Source organism: Mesoplodon mirus (assembly GCF_964341445.2).
Source record: "Mesoplodon mirus genome assembly, chromosome: 6".
Taxonomy (NCBI): Eukaryota; Metazoa; Chordata; class Mammalia; order Artiodactyla; family Ziphiidae; genus Mesoplodon; species Mesoplodon mirus.
In genome coordinates this window covers 17,174,542-17,193,357 of record NC_138982.1, presented here as the reverse complement: position 1 = coordinate 17,193,357, position 18,816 = coordinate 17,174,542, and the positions used below count along the sequence as shown (strand labels likewise).

The 18,816-nt window shown below is 39.5% G+C and overlaps 1 long non-coding RNA gene across 2 annotated transcripts in view; it reads right to left on the bottom strand.

Annotated features, from left to right (window-relative positions):
• Nucleotides 1-200: 200 nt before the first annotated feature.
• The window catches only part of LOC309806659, a 31,050-nt gene continuing 12,434 nt past the window's right edge, over nt 201-18,816 (bottom strand). Inside the window, exons 3-4 of one of the 2 annotated variants that reach the window (XR_014294416.1) lie at nt 17,097-17,177; nt 201-509 (exon numbers count right to left, since the gene is read on the bottom strand). This is a non-coding gene — a long non-coding RNA (uncharacterized lncRNA). Of the gene's footprint in view, nt 510-1,707; nt 2,018-17,096; nt 17,178-18,816 lie in introns of those variants that run through there. The other variant, XR_014294417.1, reaches the window with a different exon arrangement.

Below are 18,816 nucleotides of genomic sequence, written 5' to 3'. Positions count from 1 at the left end.
ATCAAGATCATTGCATAGACTCAGCCACTTTTTAGGGAAGAGATTTCATTTCCAGGCAGCATAATTTGTTAGGATCAGAAGGATAGAGCTTTTAGCTTTAGTAACACTAAGTTTTTGGATGACATGATCTCAGCTTGTATGCCTGGCTTATCCTGACAGCAGTGAGAACATGTCTCTCCAAGACTGCAAGTTTGCTGGGTTATACCACAGGCATAATACTGGGGCTCCCTCCAGAGTGAGTCATCTCCTGAGAATTTATGGGAGTCGAGGCCTTTTGATAATCTGAGACCTCAGCTTGAAAAAGAAGAGTGACATCATATCGCTAGGAGACAAAATGGAGTGTATGTTTCTCTGACAGTCATCTAGGATTTTTCTTGCAAGAGAGATCGCTCACTCAGATACACCCTCTGAATGGTGTCAACAGATGTTCTCTGAGGGAAAACAGCTCCACAATGAAACATTCATTCTTCTTATGCAGGCACCTCATCTTCTTCAGAGCCTCAAATGTACTAAAAAAAAAAACAACAAAACCACTACTGTTTTCTAGAAACTGACAGATGAGATGCTTCCCTAACCCACCCTCAGCCTCCTGTCAGAATTCTACAATCTTTTATAACAGATTTAAGTTTTAAGGGCTCTTAGGCTTTCCAAAAAGGGTTATGATTTTATTTTATAATGATACCCTAGCCTAGAGCCTAGGGAAAAGGGAGAGCTGAGAATTTTAAAAATACAATTAGAAATAATTCCAACCCTAATCAAGAGAAAGAAGTGAATACCAGTCCTGGGAGAACATTCCTATCTAGAGTAATGCCTACCAAGATTAGACTCCACTTTAAAAAATGATATTAAAAAAGAAACTTAAAAGAGGCATGCCAAAATATGTAAAGGTTTAAAGACTAGGAGGGTAGTTATAAATTATGTGGCACAATCAATAATATTGGGTGATTTCCTAGCATTTGGAAACAAAGATTTGCCATGTTTGAGCTAAAATGTTCTAAATCCACCAACCACAGCAGCTTGGCTTTTCCCCCACTGCTTCTTTTTGATAGGTTGCCAGGCAGATTCTCCTCAAGTCCAGGTTAAAATGCTCAGAGCACTGAGGAAATCTAAGTCCTTTTTTTCTGGCTCCTGGCTCCTGTGTCTCATGCCCCCTTTGGAGTCTGATGAGTATCTAAATACCTGGGTATTTGTGCAGCTAAACACTCTTCTGCTCCTCCCCCCAGCACATTCACTTGGGATAAGAACCCACCTGAGCCCGGTTCGCTAGGAAGAATACATGTTATTATCTGTAGTGATTATTTTGCAGAGCGTTAAATGTTGTTTGCACTATTGAGGTACATCAGAAATATGTTCTGAATGAAGGTGTTGATTGGTTTATATGGTAAACAACTATGCATAATTAATTCTTGGTGATTTACATGATACACTATCCCCAGTGGAGCTGTGGAGCTTTGGGGCAGATCCAGGAACCTTGAGACTTGCCTAAGGTGACCTAGGAAGTTAACAGTTTTATACTTATCGCTTCTCTCCCAACCACCCTCCCTAAGGAAGGGAAGAATAGCCTCCAATATCATTAAGTAAATGATAGGACAGGCTTTGAGGCGGGGCTGTCTGGGGTTGATTTCCAGCCTTGCCACTTACTAGCCATGTGATCTTGGGATTTCTGTCTCCTAAAGTAAGATCTGACATATTTTAAATGATACCCATTATCACTGAGAAATGAAATCATTTACTTTTAGGTCTTCCTTTCTGCCTGAATAACATACACACATATACATTTCTTTTTCTTGACTCTGATCAGCATAGGCCTAGCCTTCACTTTCTATCACCTACTCAATCTTATCTAAGAAACATTTATTTTTGGCATAATCATGCATCAGCCATAAAGCTGAGAGAATCTTGGTATGTAAGGCAACTGGTCAGAAAACAAATCCACACAGCTCTTGGTTGGTTGATATGATATTAGCATCAAGTCTGTCTGCTGTTCATCTTGACAGCTGGTCATAATTTTGTGAGGCTGAAATGAAAGGAATAGAAGCAGGATATTAGTGAGAATGAACAAATGAAGAGAAGGGTGTTTCCTTCACAAAAATCCTACTGTACTTTTTTTTTTTTAATAAACATAGTTTTATTTTATTTTTGGCTGCGTTGGGTCTTCACTGCTGTGCACAGGTTTTCTCCAGTTGTGGCTAGCAGCATTGTGGTGCGTGGGCTTCTCTTGTTGCAGAGCATGGGCTCTAGGTGCGCGGGCTTCAGTAGTTGTGGCACGCAGGCTCTAGAGCACAGGCTCAGTAGTTGTGGTGCCCGGGCTTAGTTGCTCCGCAGCATGTGGGATCTTCCCAGACCAGTAATCGAACCCATGTCCCCTGTGTTGGCAGGCAGATTCTTAACCACTGCGCCACCAAGGAAGTCCCTGCACTTACTTTATATTCTGGTAGTTCTCCATCTGTTCCACACTGAAATACTAGGGAGACAAATTTAATCCTGGACTTATCTGTAAGAAAGCACTCTTCCAAATTCAGTAGAACTGGAGTTTCTCAGCGAAATTCTTAATTGCTCTGTTTCTTTTATCTTTTGTCCTGCATTGGTCATAGGCTGTTCTAAACCAGCCTCATTCTCCAAAAGACTATCCCAACTCCCTTACAGGAAGAGATATTGATTTGGCTCTGTGTTAGGTGTTGGATATTTAAACATGAAAACACAAGTCACTGAATTGACGAATGTCCTATTAGGTATGTGAGCCAAGGAAATATAAACAGAATTGTGGTACTATAGAAGGACCACCTAAATCTGCACGGACAATAGCAAAATGTCTGAAAATAAGTGGGATAGAACTACATTCCCTTAAAACACAAAGCTGGAATGCCCTCATTTACTGCTTACATCTGCATTACTATCCTAAAAACGTATCTAGCTAAGCCTTGACTTTGCCTCTTTTTCTCTTGTCTAGGAGGAAGCCTCGATGCTCTCTGTAAGCACTTCTAATCCTTTTATCCGCATCTAACACTTTTGCCAATGCTCTGAATCTTCTTCCCTCTTATTTCCTCTGGGATGTTCCTCCATTGGTCAACTCTTACAGTCCATCTATTTCTCTAACATACTGCTATTAATTAACTTTATTTTTTTTCAGTTTATGAAGTTTGTCAGGTCTCCCCCATATTACAAAAAAATTAAAATTAAATGATCTCACTTTACTCTCCCTTCAATCTATCACCCTCTTGCTTATTCGTTTCACAACTAAATCCCTTTAAGGCCAATGTTTAAAAAGTAATTAATTGCAGGACTCAAAGAAAAAATAATCAAGGACTTCATAAATTGTAGAGCAAAAAACAAATATGAGAAAAAACATGTTCTGCTTCTTGAAACTCTTCGGTAGCTCTGCATTGCACATAGAATGAAAGCAAAACTTGCTGCCATTGCCCACGGACCACTGTTAATCTAACATCTTCGAACTAAATTACAGCTTCCCCATCAATCCCAGATGTCTCATATGATTTCTTGGACTTGTTGATATTTTGCAGCAGGGAATTTTGCTCTTGTTACTGGCCCTGCTGGAAAACTCTTTCCTCAACACTCAGGGCGGCTATTTCCTTTTCATTATTTTGGTCTCTAAGCAGATGTTTCCTCTTCAGAGAGGCTCTCTCTGACCATACAGCCCTGTCCCTGCCATCTGCCCTAATCACTCTCTCTTCCTCCTGTTTATCTCCCTCAAAGCACTTCTCATGATCTTAAATTATTCATTTATTCGTTAGTTTGATACTAATTTGTTATTTTACTCCACCACTAGAATGTAAGCTCTGTGGGGGCAGACTCCTTATTTGCCTGGTAGAATTTAACAGAGTTCAATTATCGAATAAAAGAGAGATAATAGATCATCTCTAGAAAGAGTTTTTTTTAATGAAGGAATAAAATAATCAAAGAAGTAATAGGAAAACATCCCCAAGGAGCCAGACAGAGCCACACCTTTTTTGCAGGCCAGCATCAGAGTTGCTTTGGCAGGCAGTCAGTTGCCATGATATCCTAGGGTCCTCCTCTCCTTCCATTTCTGAATATCATATCTCTCATGGTTAACCCTGGGCACATGCCAACCAGCCTGCTTATAGAGCATTTCCTTGAGACCTTCCTTACATGTCGTTGGTCTGTACTCTGGATCCCCAAATGATGGCATAACAGTCTATAACTAACTCAGAGTCAGATGATCTCTAATTTGTTGATGAAGTTAAATACCAGACAACATCTAAGAAAAGAATTTCAAACAACTGCCACTCTCTTGACATTAATGCTACCTAAACAAAACATTTTTTATTAAAACCTGCTCAAATGCCTCCTGGCTTGTTTTTCTTGATTTTTAAAAACATGATTCTGATATATAAACTAGAAAGCAAACAAACAAGGAGAAGTTTCTAAACATTATATAGACAAAAGATGCAGAACTTATTTTTAAAAAGTGAATCAATCAATCAATCAATCAATCAATCAAACAAAAGAGCCAAATCCTGGAACTTACTTCTCCAGATCAAATGCTTGCATACACACATCTGAATTCATAAAATTCTAAACTTACCACATGTGCTATAGTTTTCACCTGTGTTCATATTATTCTCTATGGCTCCTCAAAATTATCTGGGAGAGGTATATAAACATAATATGCTAAAAGGTTAGAAGATACAGTGATTTTCTCCTCATGATGTAGTTTCTATGCTCCTCTGTCACTACCTTTTCCCTTTTGTTCACCCAGTCCTAGGAGTGCTAGTTGCTTCACGTAGTTACAAATCTCTGGGATTCATTGTTTTTTGTTTTTTTTAACTTCTGATGCCTGTATAATCAACTATCCAAATCAAATTCTTTCTGTTTGGTATACTTAGCATCATTTCAATTTCCTATCTGGACCCTGATAATACAAGCATTTGTATACCCATTTGTCAAAATTATATCAGCCTTTTTTCCACGCATTCCTTTTAAAAATTTTTTATTTTGTGTTAGCATACAGTTGATTAACAATGTTGTGTTACTTTCAGGTGTACAGCAAAGTGATTCAGTTATACATATACATGTATCTATTCTTTTTCAAATTCTTTTCCCATTTAGGTTATTACAGAATATTGAGCAGAGCTCCCTGTGATATACAGTAGGTCCTTGTTGGTTATCTATTTTAAATATAGCAGTGTGTACATGTCAGTCCCAAACTCCCAATCTACCCCTCCCACCCACCCTTCCCTTTAATCAATTCTTTTAAAGCAGAACAAAAGGAGAAGCCAAAAAATGTGAACGTCATGATGTTGCTTGCAAAATTTACTCACAAAATCTGCTGATGTAATATGAGGTACAAATTCTCCAGATAACCATGGGTCTCCAAGTAAGTCAGAAGCAATTGGTTGGAGACAGATTTTGCTGCCCCTTGGTCTATAGCTACAATGAATCTAAATGTTAGATCTTTTCTTCTCCAGGGCATTTCAGTGAAGAGCAAGGTTTTAGTTAAGGGAATATAAAAACATAACTGTAGGGTTTATTACTGTAAATTTTCCATTCTGTGGAAATATAAAAACATTATTGTAGGGTTTCTGCTCGAGAAAATAACCATCAAGTTATTTGTCAATTTTAACTAGCATACTAATTTTCTTTTCTTTTCAGTTTTGTATAATTATAATCTATGAAAACAGATGTCTGTTAGACTTGCTGGATTCTGTTGTCATGCCAGCCAAGTAAGAGCTCTATGCTAGTTTCATTTTAAGCTAAAGGTCTTATATGTGATAATACTCTCAGTTTCCATGGTGATTAGTTATGGTTATAACTCTAGTTATAAATCTGTGGTTCTAATGAAATTATGTGTAATAGAGGATAGAGAAAGCGTGTTAGGGTCTCTTCAGTACAGAGTTAGAGAGAAAAGGTGATATAGTGATGTACATGGAAACCAATGTAGAGCGCCAATGTGTTTTAATAAAATTAAAATATGACAGCTCAAGGACACAAAGGTTACCACTGGATTTCTAGTCAGTCATGAATTATCAGAGTGAATAAGACTAAGGGTTCCAGAGATGTAAGGTAAGGTTTAAGTCCTGTCTTTAAGGTTAATTGACTTTGTGTAAGTTAAATAGTATTTCTCTACCTTGTTTCTTCATCTGTGTACTGGGATCACTATAAAAATTTTTACATCATAGGATTTTTTTGAGGAGGAAGTGATAAAATATATTTAAAATTCATAGTAGTTTATGTCATTTAGTACTCCCTCAAAAGAAAGAAGCAATTAGTCACCTAATTACACATGAGACTAAAACAAAGTCTATTCTCAAGGACAGTGCTGACTTTTCATCAAAAACAATGGAGCCTAGGGAATTCCCTGGCAGTCCAGTGGTTAGGCACGAGTTAGGCACGTGGTTAGGTGTGAGTTCGATCCCTGGTCGGGGAACTAAGATCTTGCAAGCTGCGTGGTGTGGCCAAAAAAATAAAAACAATGGAGTCCAGAGGGCAGTAGAAGGACATACAAAGTGCTGGGGGTGGGGGGTGGGGAAATATACTGTCAGGCAAGGATTCTATATCCAGAAAAACTATCCTTCAATGTTAAGTCAAAGGATCAATAAAGTCATCACTAGATAAATGGAAACTGACAGACTTTGTTGCTTGCAAAACCTTACCCTTCAAATAATACTAAAGGAAATCCATCAGGTTGAATGGAAATGATACAACATGATCACATAAATCCACAAGAAGGAATGAAGAGTGCTGGAAATTGTAAACATATTGGTAAATATAAAAGACTCTGTGTGGATATCTATGTCTCTAACAATGTTTGTTTTAAAGTCCATTTTGTCTAATATTATTAGATCCACTCAGTATGTTTATGGTTATAGTTTTCATGGTTTATCTTTTTCCATCCTTTTACTTTCAACTTATTTGTGTGTGTGTACTTATATATTTTCTCTTCTAGCTTCTGTTTATTACATATACAGATATAAAATATATAACACTGACAGCTAGAAAGAAGAGAAATAAATTGAGCTATATCGCAGCAAAGGCAGTAAAGTTGCCATATTTTACTGTAATTTAGTCAGTATTAAACAGAGTAGGTTGTGATAAAATAAGGGTGCATATTCATAGAGCAACCACCACGAAAAGAACACAAGCATATTTAAATCATCAGTAAAGGATTTAACCAGTACATAAAGATTCATAAAAATAAGGCATTCAAAAGTAATTGAAGAAAAAATTACTCAAGCCATATAGAAAACAAATAGCAAAATGGCAATGATATCAAACGGCAAAATTCCAATGATATCAATAACTCCACTGAATGTGAATAGACCAAGTCTCCAAAAAAAAACCAGATGTTTTCAGACCAGATGAAAAAGCAGGAACTAATGATATGGTATCTCCAGGGAGAAATATCTTAGATTCACAGACACCATAGCACTTCAGTGCGGCAGCCAACTGAGGCTACTGCTTCCTTTCATCCCCAAACCATATGAAAGCTGCTGTACACCTAATTTTCTATCCTTTATCTATTTCTATAGAGATACATAGATACATAAATACATAGATAGATACATAGCAGAAAAACTGCTATTTTTCTTACAGAACTATGATGGATACAGAAATGCCTATTTGGGAGATTAAATCACAGTGACAATGAAATATTTTGGTGAAAATAAGGAGTTTAAGTAAGGATTGCAATGGAAAATTTAAAGAAAGAAAAAAAATATAAATTTAAGCCATTAGATATCCAGCTCATGGCACCATGAGAAATTCAGAAATTCTGTCTGCCCTGACAGAACAGCATCTCTTACAGGTGTAGGCCCAATGTATTTAAAATTAAACTCAAACTTTGCCAGTTAAATTCACTGTCCTTCCAGGCCTCTTATGTGCAACTAAGAACTTGAGAAAGAAGAGTGAGATCAGAGTATTGTGTTGATAACATTGGTATGGATTCTCTGATTCCTTAAATAATACTTAAATGTCAAAGGTCTACAAAACCTGCCTTGTCTGCAGCAGTCACCCTCCTCCTTCATCCTCTGGCTGAAGAATTTATCTTCCAATTCTTGAAGATCATGTAATAACCTCACTTAAGTCAGTTTTCTTCCAAGATTCACTCTCATCACCTTGTTTGGCTTCACAACCAGATAAAATTCACAGATAAAGATTCACAACCAGAATAAAATCCTGGTGACCTAGAATGATGAATACAGTGTCTGAGCCTGGAAGATATGTAAATTGACTGAAAAAAATAAGGCCCCTCAGGCCTTATTACCAAGCAGATCCAATGATGCTCAAAGTCTGAGGCATAAAGTTATGAATAAAATATGTGGAAGATGGAGAGTCCTCAAAAAATTAAGAATAAAACTACCATAGGACCCAGTTATTCTATTTCTGAGTATTTATCTGAAAAATACAAAAACATTAATTCAAAAAGATATATGCACCCTTATCTTCATTGTGGCATTATTTAGAATAGCCAAGATATGGAAACAATCTAAGTGTATATCAGTGGATGAATGGATAAAGAAGATGTGGTAAATATACACATATACCACTCAGCCATAAAAAAAAAAGCCATAAAAAAAGAATAAGATCCTGCCATTTGTGACAACATGGATGGATCTGGAAGATATTATGTTAAGTGAGATGACTCAGATAGAGAAAGACAAATACCATATGATTCCAATCGTATGTTGAATTCAAAAAACAAAATAAATGAACAAGCGGTGAGATACTCTGTGTTGAGAGATAGGTTCAAGATGGCATAGTAGAAGGACGTGAGCTCACTCCCTCTTGCAAGAACACCAGAATTACAACTAACTGCTGAACAATCATTGAAAGGAAGACACTAGAACTAACCAAAAAAGATACCCCACATCCAAAGACAAAGGAGAAGCCACAATGAGACGGTAGGAGGGGCACAATCACAGTAAAATAAAATCCCATAACTGCTGGGTGGGTGACTCACAGACTGGAGAACACTTACACTACAGAAGTCCACCCACTGGAGTGAAGGTTCTGAGCCCCATGTCAGGCTTCCCAACTTGGGGGTCCAGCAATGGGAGGAGGAATTCCCAGAGAATCAGACTTTGAAGGCTAGCAGGATTTGATTGCAGGACTTTGACAGGACTGGGGGAGAGCGAGGCTCCACTCTTGGAGGGCACACACAAAGTAGTGTGTACATCAGGACCCAGGGGGAAGGAGCAGTGACCCCATAGGAGACTGAACCAGACCTACCTGCTAGTATTGGAGGGGCTTCTGCAGAGGTGGGGGGCAGATGTGGCTCACTGTGGGGACAAGGAAACAGGCAACAGAAGTTCTGGGAAGTACTCCTTGGTGTGAGCTCCCCTAGAGTCCTCCATTAGCCCCACGAAAGAGCCCATAGGCTCCAGTGCTGGGTCACCTCAGCATCTCCTCTAAGATCAGGAACAAGACAAGGATGTCCACTCTCACCACTATTATCCAACATAGTTTTGGAAGTCCTAACCATGGCAATCAGAGAAGAAAAAGAAATAAAAAGAATACAAATTGGAAAAGAAGAAGTAAAACTGTCACAATTTGCAGATGACATGATACTGTACATAGAAAATCCTAAAGATGCCACCAGAAAACTACTAGAGCTAGTCAATGAATTTGGTAAAGTTGCAGGATACAAAATTAATGCACAGAACTCTCTTGCATTCCTATACACTAATGATGAAAAATCTGAAAGAGAAATTAAGGAAACACTTCCATTTACCATTGCAATAAAAAGAATAAAATACTTAGGAATAAACCTACCTAAGGAGACAAAAGACCTCTACACAGAAAACTATAAGACACTGATAAAAGAAATTAAAGATGATACCAACAGATGGAGAGATATACCATGTTCTTGGATTGGAAGAATCAACATTGTGAAAATGACTATACTACCCAAAGCAATCCACAGATTCAATGCAATCCCTATCAAACTACCACTGGCATTTTTCACAGAACTAGAACAAAAAATGTCACAATTTGTGTGGAAACAAAAAGACCCCAAAGAGCCAAAGCAATCTTGAGAAAGAAAAACGGAGCTGGAGGAATCAGGCTCCCTGACTTCAGACTATACTACAAAGCTACAGTAATCAAGACAGTATGGTACTAGAACAAAAACAGAAATATTGATCAATGGAACAGGATAGAAAGCCCAGAGATAAACCCATGCACACATGGTCACCTTATTTTTGATAAAGGAGGCAAGAATATACAATGAAGAAAAGACAGCCTCTTCAATAAGTGGTGCTGGGAAAACTGGACAGCTACATGTAAAAGAATGAAATTACAACATTCCATAACACCATATACAAAAATAAACTCAAAATGGATTAAAGACTTAAATGTAAGGCCAGACACTATAAAACTCTTAGAGGAAAACATAGGCAGAACACTCTATGACATACACACAGCAAGATCCTTTTTAACCCACTTCCTAGAGAAATGGAAATAAAAACAAAGATAAAAAATGGGACCTAATGAAACTTAAAAGCTTTTGCACAGCAAAGGAAACCATAAACAAGATGAAAAGACAACCCTCAGAATGGGAGAAAATATTTGCAAATGAAGAAACTGACAAAGGATTAACCTTCAATATTTGCAAGCAGCTCATGCAGCTCAATATCAAAAAATCAAACAACCCAATCCAAAAATGGGGGGAAGACCTAAATAGACATTTCTCCAAAGAAGATATGCAGATTGCCAACAAACACATGAAAGGATGCTCAACATCAGTAATCATTAGAGAAATGCAATTCAAAACCACAATGAGGTATCACCTCACACCAGTCAGAATGTCCATCATCCTAAAATCTAGAAACAATAAATGCTGGAGAGGGTGTGGAGAAAAGGGAACCAACCCTCTTGCGCTGTTGGTGGGAATGTAAATGGATATAGCCACTATGGAGAACAGTATGGAGTTTCCTTAAAAAACTAAAGTTGGAACTACCATATGTCCCAGCAATCCCACTACTGGGCCTATACCCTGAGAAAACCATAATTCAAAAAGAGTCATGTACCACAATGTTCATTGCAGCTCTATTTAGAAGAGCTAGGACATGGAAGCAACCTAAGTGTCCATCGACAGAAGAATGGATAAAGAAGATGTGGCACATATATACAATGGAATATTACTCAGCCATAAAAAGAAATGAAACTGAGTTATTTATAGTGAGGTGGATGGACCTAGAGTCTGTCATACAGAGTGAAGTAAGTCAGAAAGAGAAAAATAAATACCGTATGCTAACACATCTATATGGAATCTAAAAAAAAAAAAAAAAAAAAAAGGCTCTGAAGAACCTGGGAGCCGGACAGGAGCAGACGTAGAGAATGGACTTGGGGACATGGGGAGGGGGAAGGGTAAGCTGGGAAGAAGTGAGAGAGTGGCATGGACTTATATATACTACCAAATGCAAAATAGATAGATAGTGGGAAGCAGCTGCATAGCACAGGGAGATCAGCTTGGTGCTCTGTGACCACCTAGAGGGGTGGGATAGGGATGGTAGGAGGGAGACGCGAGAGGGTGGAGATATGGGGATATATGTATATGTATAGCTGATTCACTTTGTTATACAGCAGCAACTAACACACCATTATAAAGCAATTATACTCCAATAAAGATGTTAAAAAAAAAGAGAGATAAGGTGCCCACTCTTGAGGTCAAGGAAAACTTCTCTGTCTGCACATGTGCAGGAAGGCTCCTTGGGGGTCAGAAAGGGAGGGGGCACCACCCCATAATATGTGTGGACTTTGCAGTGGAATCCATCTTAACAAAGAGTTGCATACACATGTTGGGGAGGGTCCCAGGACCAGTCAGTTGTGAAAAAAGAAAGAATATAATTGGCCAAAGGTAAACAAAGATGGGGAAGGACTGTCCTATATAAGTAATTTAAATCACCTGTTTACCACGGTCCTCATTTAGGACACCTGCACTCCTCTCCGGGTGTGTATTTCTGCCTAGCTTCTGACTTACTGCGCTCTTCCTCATTAGAGAGGGCGCCCATATCCCTTCTCTCTGGGTGCGTTTTTCTGCCTTACTCTGTCTTAAATAACAAACTGTTTCTCTGTGTGCTCTCCCACATGTTATGCTGTGTCCCTAATAATAAACTTTGCACCTGTTTTTACAGTTTTTGACTCCATGAAACATTCTTGCTTTTAAACGGGGAAAAGAGCTAGGGCCACTTTGCTTCTAGCCTCTAGCCCCTGGTGGACTAGCGGTTAGGATTCCTGGTTTTCATCCAGGCTACCAAGGTTCATATTCCTGGTCAGGGAAATAAGATATCTCTTCAGGACCACTCACTGCTGTCTCTCTGAGATCAGCTGCATATCATGGTCACTTGCAAAAGGCAAATGAACAAGGTGTTAAGCTGATGAATGTCAACACAGGAAGGAAACAAAAGTGCCATCTAATTTACATGTTTCTAATCTTAATAGGAAAACCAGACCTTCCTATTTGGATCACCAGCATTGGAAGCTACCCACGTAGTTCTCATGACTTTGTCGCCAGCTGATATTACTTATTTAAAGACCTCTTTTCCCAGTGCCCTAGAAGTTTGCAGACGTACTCTGAAGCTTGTGTCCAGTTTACAGCCTCACAGGTGGAGATGTGCACTGGCCAAAGCATGGAATTCTGCCACCAGCTGACTTTGTTCTTTGATGGCACAAGCTCATCCAGAAGATCACCACATCAAAGAAGTATGGTGGCCAAGGGAAGCCAGCTGTCTACTGCCCCCACCGACCCACACTACTCTGGAAGATCTAAAGACTTTAGAGACCCAGAGGAGGGGTCGCTAATGAATGATCTTTGAAGGCTTTCTGCTACAGGTGAGCTCAGAGAAGTTGCAGTGGTGTATCCAGAAGATGGGTGCATTCTCCCATTGACTTCCATCAGTGCTTTATTGAGGTTTTCTCAGAAATTATTGGTATGGATGCAAGGATGGATCAAAATCATCCTCTGGCCCTAACCACTTTTGTCTTGCTTTTCTTACTGATTATCCAAACTCCAATTAGGGAAAAGGTGGGAGGATGGACAGTACAGACTACTGTTTAAATCTTAACAGTGACTACTTAGCTTGGGGGACAACCTAGAGAGGGATAAAGAAGAAAGGAATAAATTAAAAACTGCTATGTCAGCTGCTCAGAACTCTTTACTAAAAGAAATAATCCCTACTCTGGACAACCTATGAAGGGAATGAAAGCAAAGAGATACTATGTAATTATTGCAAGAAAACGGGATGTTGGAAGGACTGTAAAAAGTTACTTTGGAGGATGCAAGAATTTTGTGAACAAGGGAAGCAAGAAAGGCCAGAGGCTAGGAAATAATTGACAAATGGCTTAAAATTGACAAATTCAGGGATCTCAGAGACAGAAACTGGTGAAATGTTCATGCTGGTGCTACTTATTCTGCAATTTCCTTGAGAATTTCTCATTTCCATTTGGTGATAGATCAATATAAGATATTGGTATATTGGATCCACCATGTTCCTTTTCCTCCGAGGTTCCCATACAAATCGGTCCTCTGATTGAAGTGCAAATTTTCTTACTTCCTGTATCCCCTGGGAAGAGATCTGCTGTGCAACTTAAAAGCCAGCATATTCTGTACTCTGGCAGAATGTCTGTGGATTTCTATGGGGAAAAAGCCACCTGATTTGTTTACTGTGTGTCATCTGAAAGAAAAGGGATACTGCAGAGAGTAGCAGTGTGACACTATGTGGGAAAAGCACCCTGAAACAGGTTGATGCATCACTTTTGGCCCTAGAACCAGATCTAAGAGAATCAGAAAAATAAGGGGTAGTTTAAAAAGAATGCTCTTTCTGTAATACTCCCACGCTTCCAATAAAGAAGGAAGGTTAATTTTATATGGATGGTCAATGACTATATGGCTTAGTACAAAATTTTGGAGAAGTAAATAAATTTGTTGTTCCATTACCAGTGTGGTTCCTAACCCTGCAACTGTTCTGACTTCAATACCATTGTTTGCAAGGTTTTTCTTTGTATTGAATAGTTGATCTATGTTCTGCATTTCTCACTTTCTGTCCCTCTCGCAGATAAATCTAAATTATTATTGCTTTTGCTTATAAAGGAATCCAGTATCCAGTATTTACGGCAAAGGATTCCTAAAGGCTTTTGGGACTCTATTTTTTTTTTTTTTTTTTTTTTTTTTGCTGTACGCGGGCCTCTCACTGTTGTGGCCTCTCCCGTTGCGGAGCACAGGCTCCGGACGCACAGGCTCAGCGGCCATGGCTCACGGGCCCAGCCGCTCCGCGGCATATGGGATCCTCCCAGACCGGGGCACGAACCCGTATCCCCTGCATCGGCAGGCGGACTCCCAACCACTGCGCCACCAGGGAGGCCCGGGGACTCTATTTTTTAAAATTATTTACAAAACAAAAAGCGAGCAAGAGATTTGTCCCACCCCCAGAGGGATTTGTAATTACTCAATATGTAGATGATTTGCTGGTAGTGTCAACAGCTAGAGAGCAATGCAAGATTGATAATTTGGCTTTGCTGCAATTCTTTCCTTCACAGAGGCATAAGGCCTCCCAGACAAATTGCAATCTTGCTAAATGTTTGAGGCATCTGTTGTCAGCTATAAGTCAGAGTATTACAATCTAGTAGTCAGTAATAACAGCTTACCATCAAAAAAAAAAAAAAAAAAAAGCGACTCATGGGACTAGTACAGAATTGTACACAACAGACTCCAACATTTGCAGAGTAGACAAAACATCTGACGAAAAACTTGCGTGATAATTCGTCCTCTGGTTTGGTATGAAGAGGCTTTGAACAACTGAAACTGGCTTTGATGCTATGCTAGGGTGATTTCTTATTAAACTTGGAAGTGTGGAGAGGTTTTTTTTGGGGGGTGGATTTTGTTTTGTTTTTTTGGTCGTCACAAGCAGTTAAGTTAATAGCAGGAGAGCTGTAATTCTTGGTTCTGCATTTACAATGAATACGTATACTATTAATAAATATATGTTTGGTGTTTACCATGAAACAGGGGAAATATTTTTTTTAAAGGGCCTCCGGGTGTCCCAGCCCCATAGGAGCAGTAGAAAGCCGGGAGGAAGCCGGTGGAGCGTAGCCTGGTCCGTCCCACGGCGGGGCGCCAGCCCGGAGCCGCCCAGGTCCTTCACGGGTAATTTGGTAGCCGCCGCCCGCGCGTCGCGGACACCCCCGCCGCCATCTTCCTCCGAGGTTCGTGGTAAGTTTTTTTTTTTTTTTTTTTGCGGTACGCGGGCCTCTCACTGTTGTGGCCCCTCCCATTGCAGAGCACAGGCTCCGGACGCGCAGGCTCAGCGGCCGTGGCTCTCGGGCCCAGCCGCTCCGCGGCATGTGGGATCTTCCCGGACTGGGGCACGAACCCGTGTGCCCTGCATCGGCAGGCGGACTCTCAACCACTGCGCCACCAGGGAAGCCCCGCGGTAAGTTTTTTGAAGAGAGAATTTTTGTGGTTTGTTTTTGTTTTTTGCGGTACGCGGGCCTCTCACTGTTGTGGCCTCCCCCGTTGTGGAGCACAGGCTCCGGACGCGCAGGCCCAGCGGCCATGGCTCTCGGGCCCAGCCGCTCCGCGGCATGTGGGATCCTCCCGGACCGGGGCACGAACCCGTGTCCCCTGCATCGGCAGGCGGACTCTCAACCACTGTGCCACCAGGGAAGCCCCAAGAGAGATTTTTTTATATCAGTGGGATCTTAGATACCCCATAGGAAACTGATAGCTGCTTTATCAGAGGCTTTACAACTGCCTGCTCAGATGTCAGTGATTTATTGTAGAACTCACAGGGCAGAAGGGCAAAATTTCTAAAGGCAATAAATGTGCTGACAGAGTTTCAAAAGCGACTATTAACTTATGGCCGTCTCCAAATTTAGAAGTCCCATTTTTAATGCTATAAGAAACTTTTGTTCATTTTCAAAAATATGCTTCACTAAATAAAATGGACAAATGGACTATAAAAGGGGCCCAAAGAAATGTGACTGGACTATGGGAATTACCTAACAAAGTAATTCCTATATCATAGTCCCTATTAGTTTGGTTAATACTGCTGTGTCAACAAAGTCATCTGAATAAAAGAGGAATTTTATTTTAGTTTTAATTTTTTTTGGTTTGTTTTTGTTTTGACATTCAAGAATGTTACGAATTCACAATTTTCTCACTTTTTATTCATTTTAGTGAGCTGTAATTTGAGGAAACTAGGAAAGTCTTATAAAATTCTTCATATCTAAGAAGTTTTTACACATATATGTAAGACTTGCTTTGTTTTTTTGTGGTTAAGTTGAATACCTGAAGGTAGATTTAGTATATTGAGTAACAGTGTATACTCAGTACTAACAGGCAGAAAAAGCTGGCAAACAGAATTATTGGGATGCCAAGAAATGTTCTAAAAGAAGGATTTTAAAGGAGCTAGACTTATACTACTCCTAATAAAAAGATGAAGTTATTTAAAATATTAAAGAGTTGTGCTACTTCTCAGTAGAATTCTTTGAGGACACTTCCAAAATAAATGCAAGGAGTTTTCCTTAATCAACTTTCCAGAAACCTGGTGTCAGTTGAATTTCATAGAATTAAGGCCTGCAAAAGGAAAAAGATTCTGTCTAGTTATGGTGGATATGATGTTTGAATGGCCCAGGCAGCAGTAAAGCCTTTCTTAATACACATAATTCCTACTTTGGGCACATCTGAGCATATTAGATATAGAAGTCATTTATTTCTACTGTTGTCTGGGAATTATACAAACATTTGCAGATTCCTATAAGCCTCACTCCTCTGCACAAGTAGAATGAATATATAAAACTCTCAAAAAAACTCATTTGGAAAGATTTTGCAACCTCCTATGTTAAAAAGGCCTAGAGCTTTACTTCTAGCTTTGTTAAAAATTAGAGGGACCCCTGCAGGCAAGAACAGAATCTCTCCCTCTGAACTTATAATTGTCATGCCTATGAATTTGGGTCTGAGACTATATCCTGTGCCTGATTTAACTGAATCCTGTCATAATCATTGTCCAAAACTTAAAAGAGCTTCTCTGTTTCCTAGAAACCCTGAGACATAAAGTCATAAGGACCTGGAAGGACCCACTGGAAAAGGTCTGCCACCTGTATTGACCAGGATAGCTCACCTGCATGAAGGTATTCCAGAGGAAAGATGGGCTGTCACTGCTCTGAGAAGGACCCACTCAGGTTGATGCTGATCACCGTGGCTATCAAAGTAAGAGAAAAACTCAGTTGGATCTGTGCTTCCCATGGGAAGCATTCCCATAAATAACTTCAAACTTAAATTTTTTAGACTGATATTGGTACTGAACTCAACTAAAAGGAGGTATTCTAGCAAACTTATTACTATTCTCATAGACTACCTTGCTGACCTATTCACAATAGGGTTATTTCAGATACTTTAAAATCACATTTCCTAGAAAACAAACATGCTATTTGTTACATTACTTTTTCTTTAGTATTCCCAGTAATGATGCCTATAATCTCAATCAGTTCTAAATTATTTTCCCAGTGTAAACAAGGTCTGGACTTATAAATTCAACAATCTGATTATTGATAGAGTAAAAGTAGAATAATCTTTCTTAGTAATTTTTTATAATAACAAAGTAAAAATAACTAATATGCACCCAGATACTCAAGCCCTAAATTTGACACGAAAATGTTCTGTTAACTGGTTTGATTGGAAAGATGATGTAAAAAAGAACATCACTGAATTAATAGACACATCTGGCATTTACAGATAGGAACTTGAAGTCAACCTCATTCTATTTACTTTGGGATGCAAGTTGCCTCTAGCTCCAGTATATCCAGATAAACTAAAGTAAATGCCTGTCATTAATGCATATGTAGTTGACTATTAGAAGAGTATAATTATGGATTTAGACCCAGTGCAGGAAAAAAAAAAGTGACCTATAGGGTGAGTTTTTCATATACATTAAACATTGGAAGTTCAATCTGTACCTTTCAGTGGGTACCTCATAGTGAGATTTTCATATCTGATGATGGCTATGGGTGTCTTTGTGTTTCACATCCAGGTAAAATTATTTGGGAACATACCAACTGGTAAATAGTTAAATCAGATTCCTGATTAGCAGTGAACACAATTTTTTCTTGGTCATACATAAATTTTACAAGCTGTGATGTCTTTAATGCTTGTACTTTCAAATTATCAACTGTCTAAGTATTTGGCAATTCCTTATGAAGTCTTACCCAATCCAAGCCTACAGAGTAGCCTAACTCTGGAGACCAATAAGCTAAATTTGTAATTAAGTGGTTTCCTTGCAAAGCCCAGTAAATTTCTCCTGAGTTTCAGTCAGTCACATACATAGCGTCACACTGATATAACAATTTAGGCTTTTTAGTCATTGTACTATGTTCCCAAATAATTAAGCTTCTAGGGCTGATAAATTGTGGGGAAATGACTAGACATGATATTGGAGGGGAAATAATGGAGGGTAAGGTTTTTTTTTTTTTTTTTTTTTTTTTGCTGTACACGGGCCTCTCACTGTTGTGGCCTCTCCCGCTGCGGAGCACAGGCTCCGGACGCACAGGCCCAGCGGCCACGGCTCACGGGCCCAGCCGCTCCGCGGCACATGGGATCCTCCCAGACCGGGGCACGAACCCGTATCCCCTGCACCGGCAGGCGGACTCTCAACCACTGCGCCACCAGGGAGGCCCGAGGGTAAGGTTTATTTTAGTAAGGTTGTTTATGCAAACTCATCTCCATGGAGACTCATCTCCAGTGCTAAGAATGCTCTCCTCTTCCTGGTGCAGGGAGGGCACCTTTCTCATGGGACATGTTTTCCCTGATTGTGGCAGATGGGGGAGGGCAGAGAGCCCTTCCTG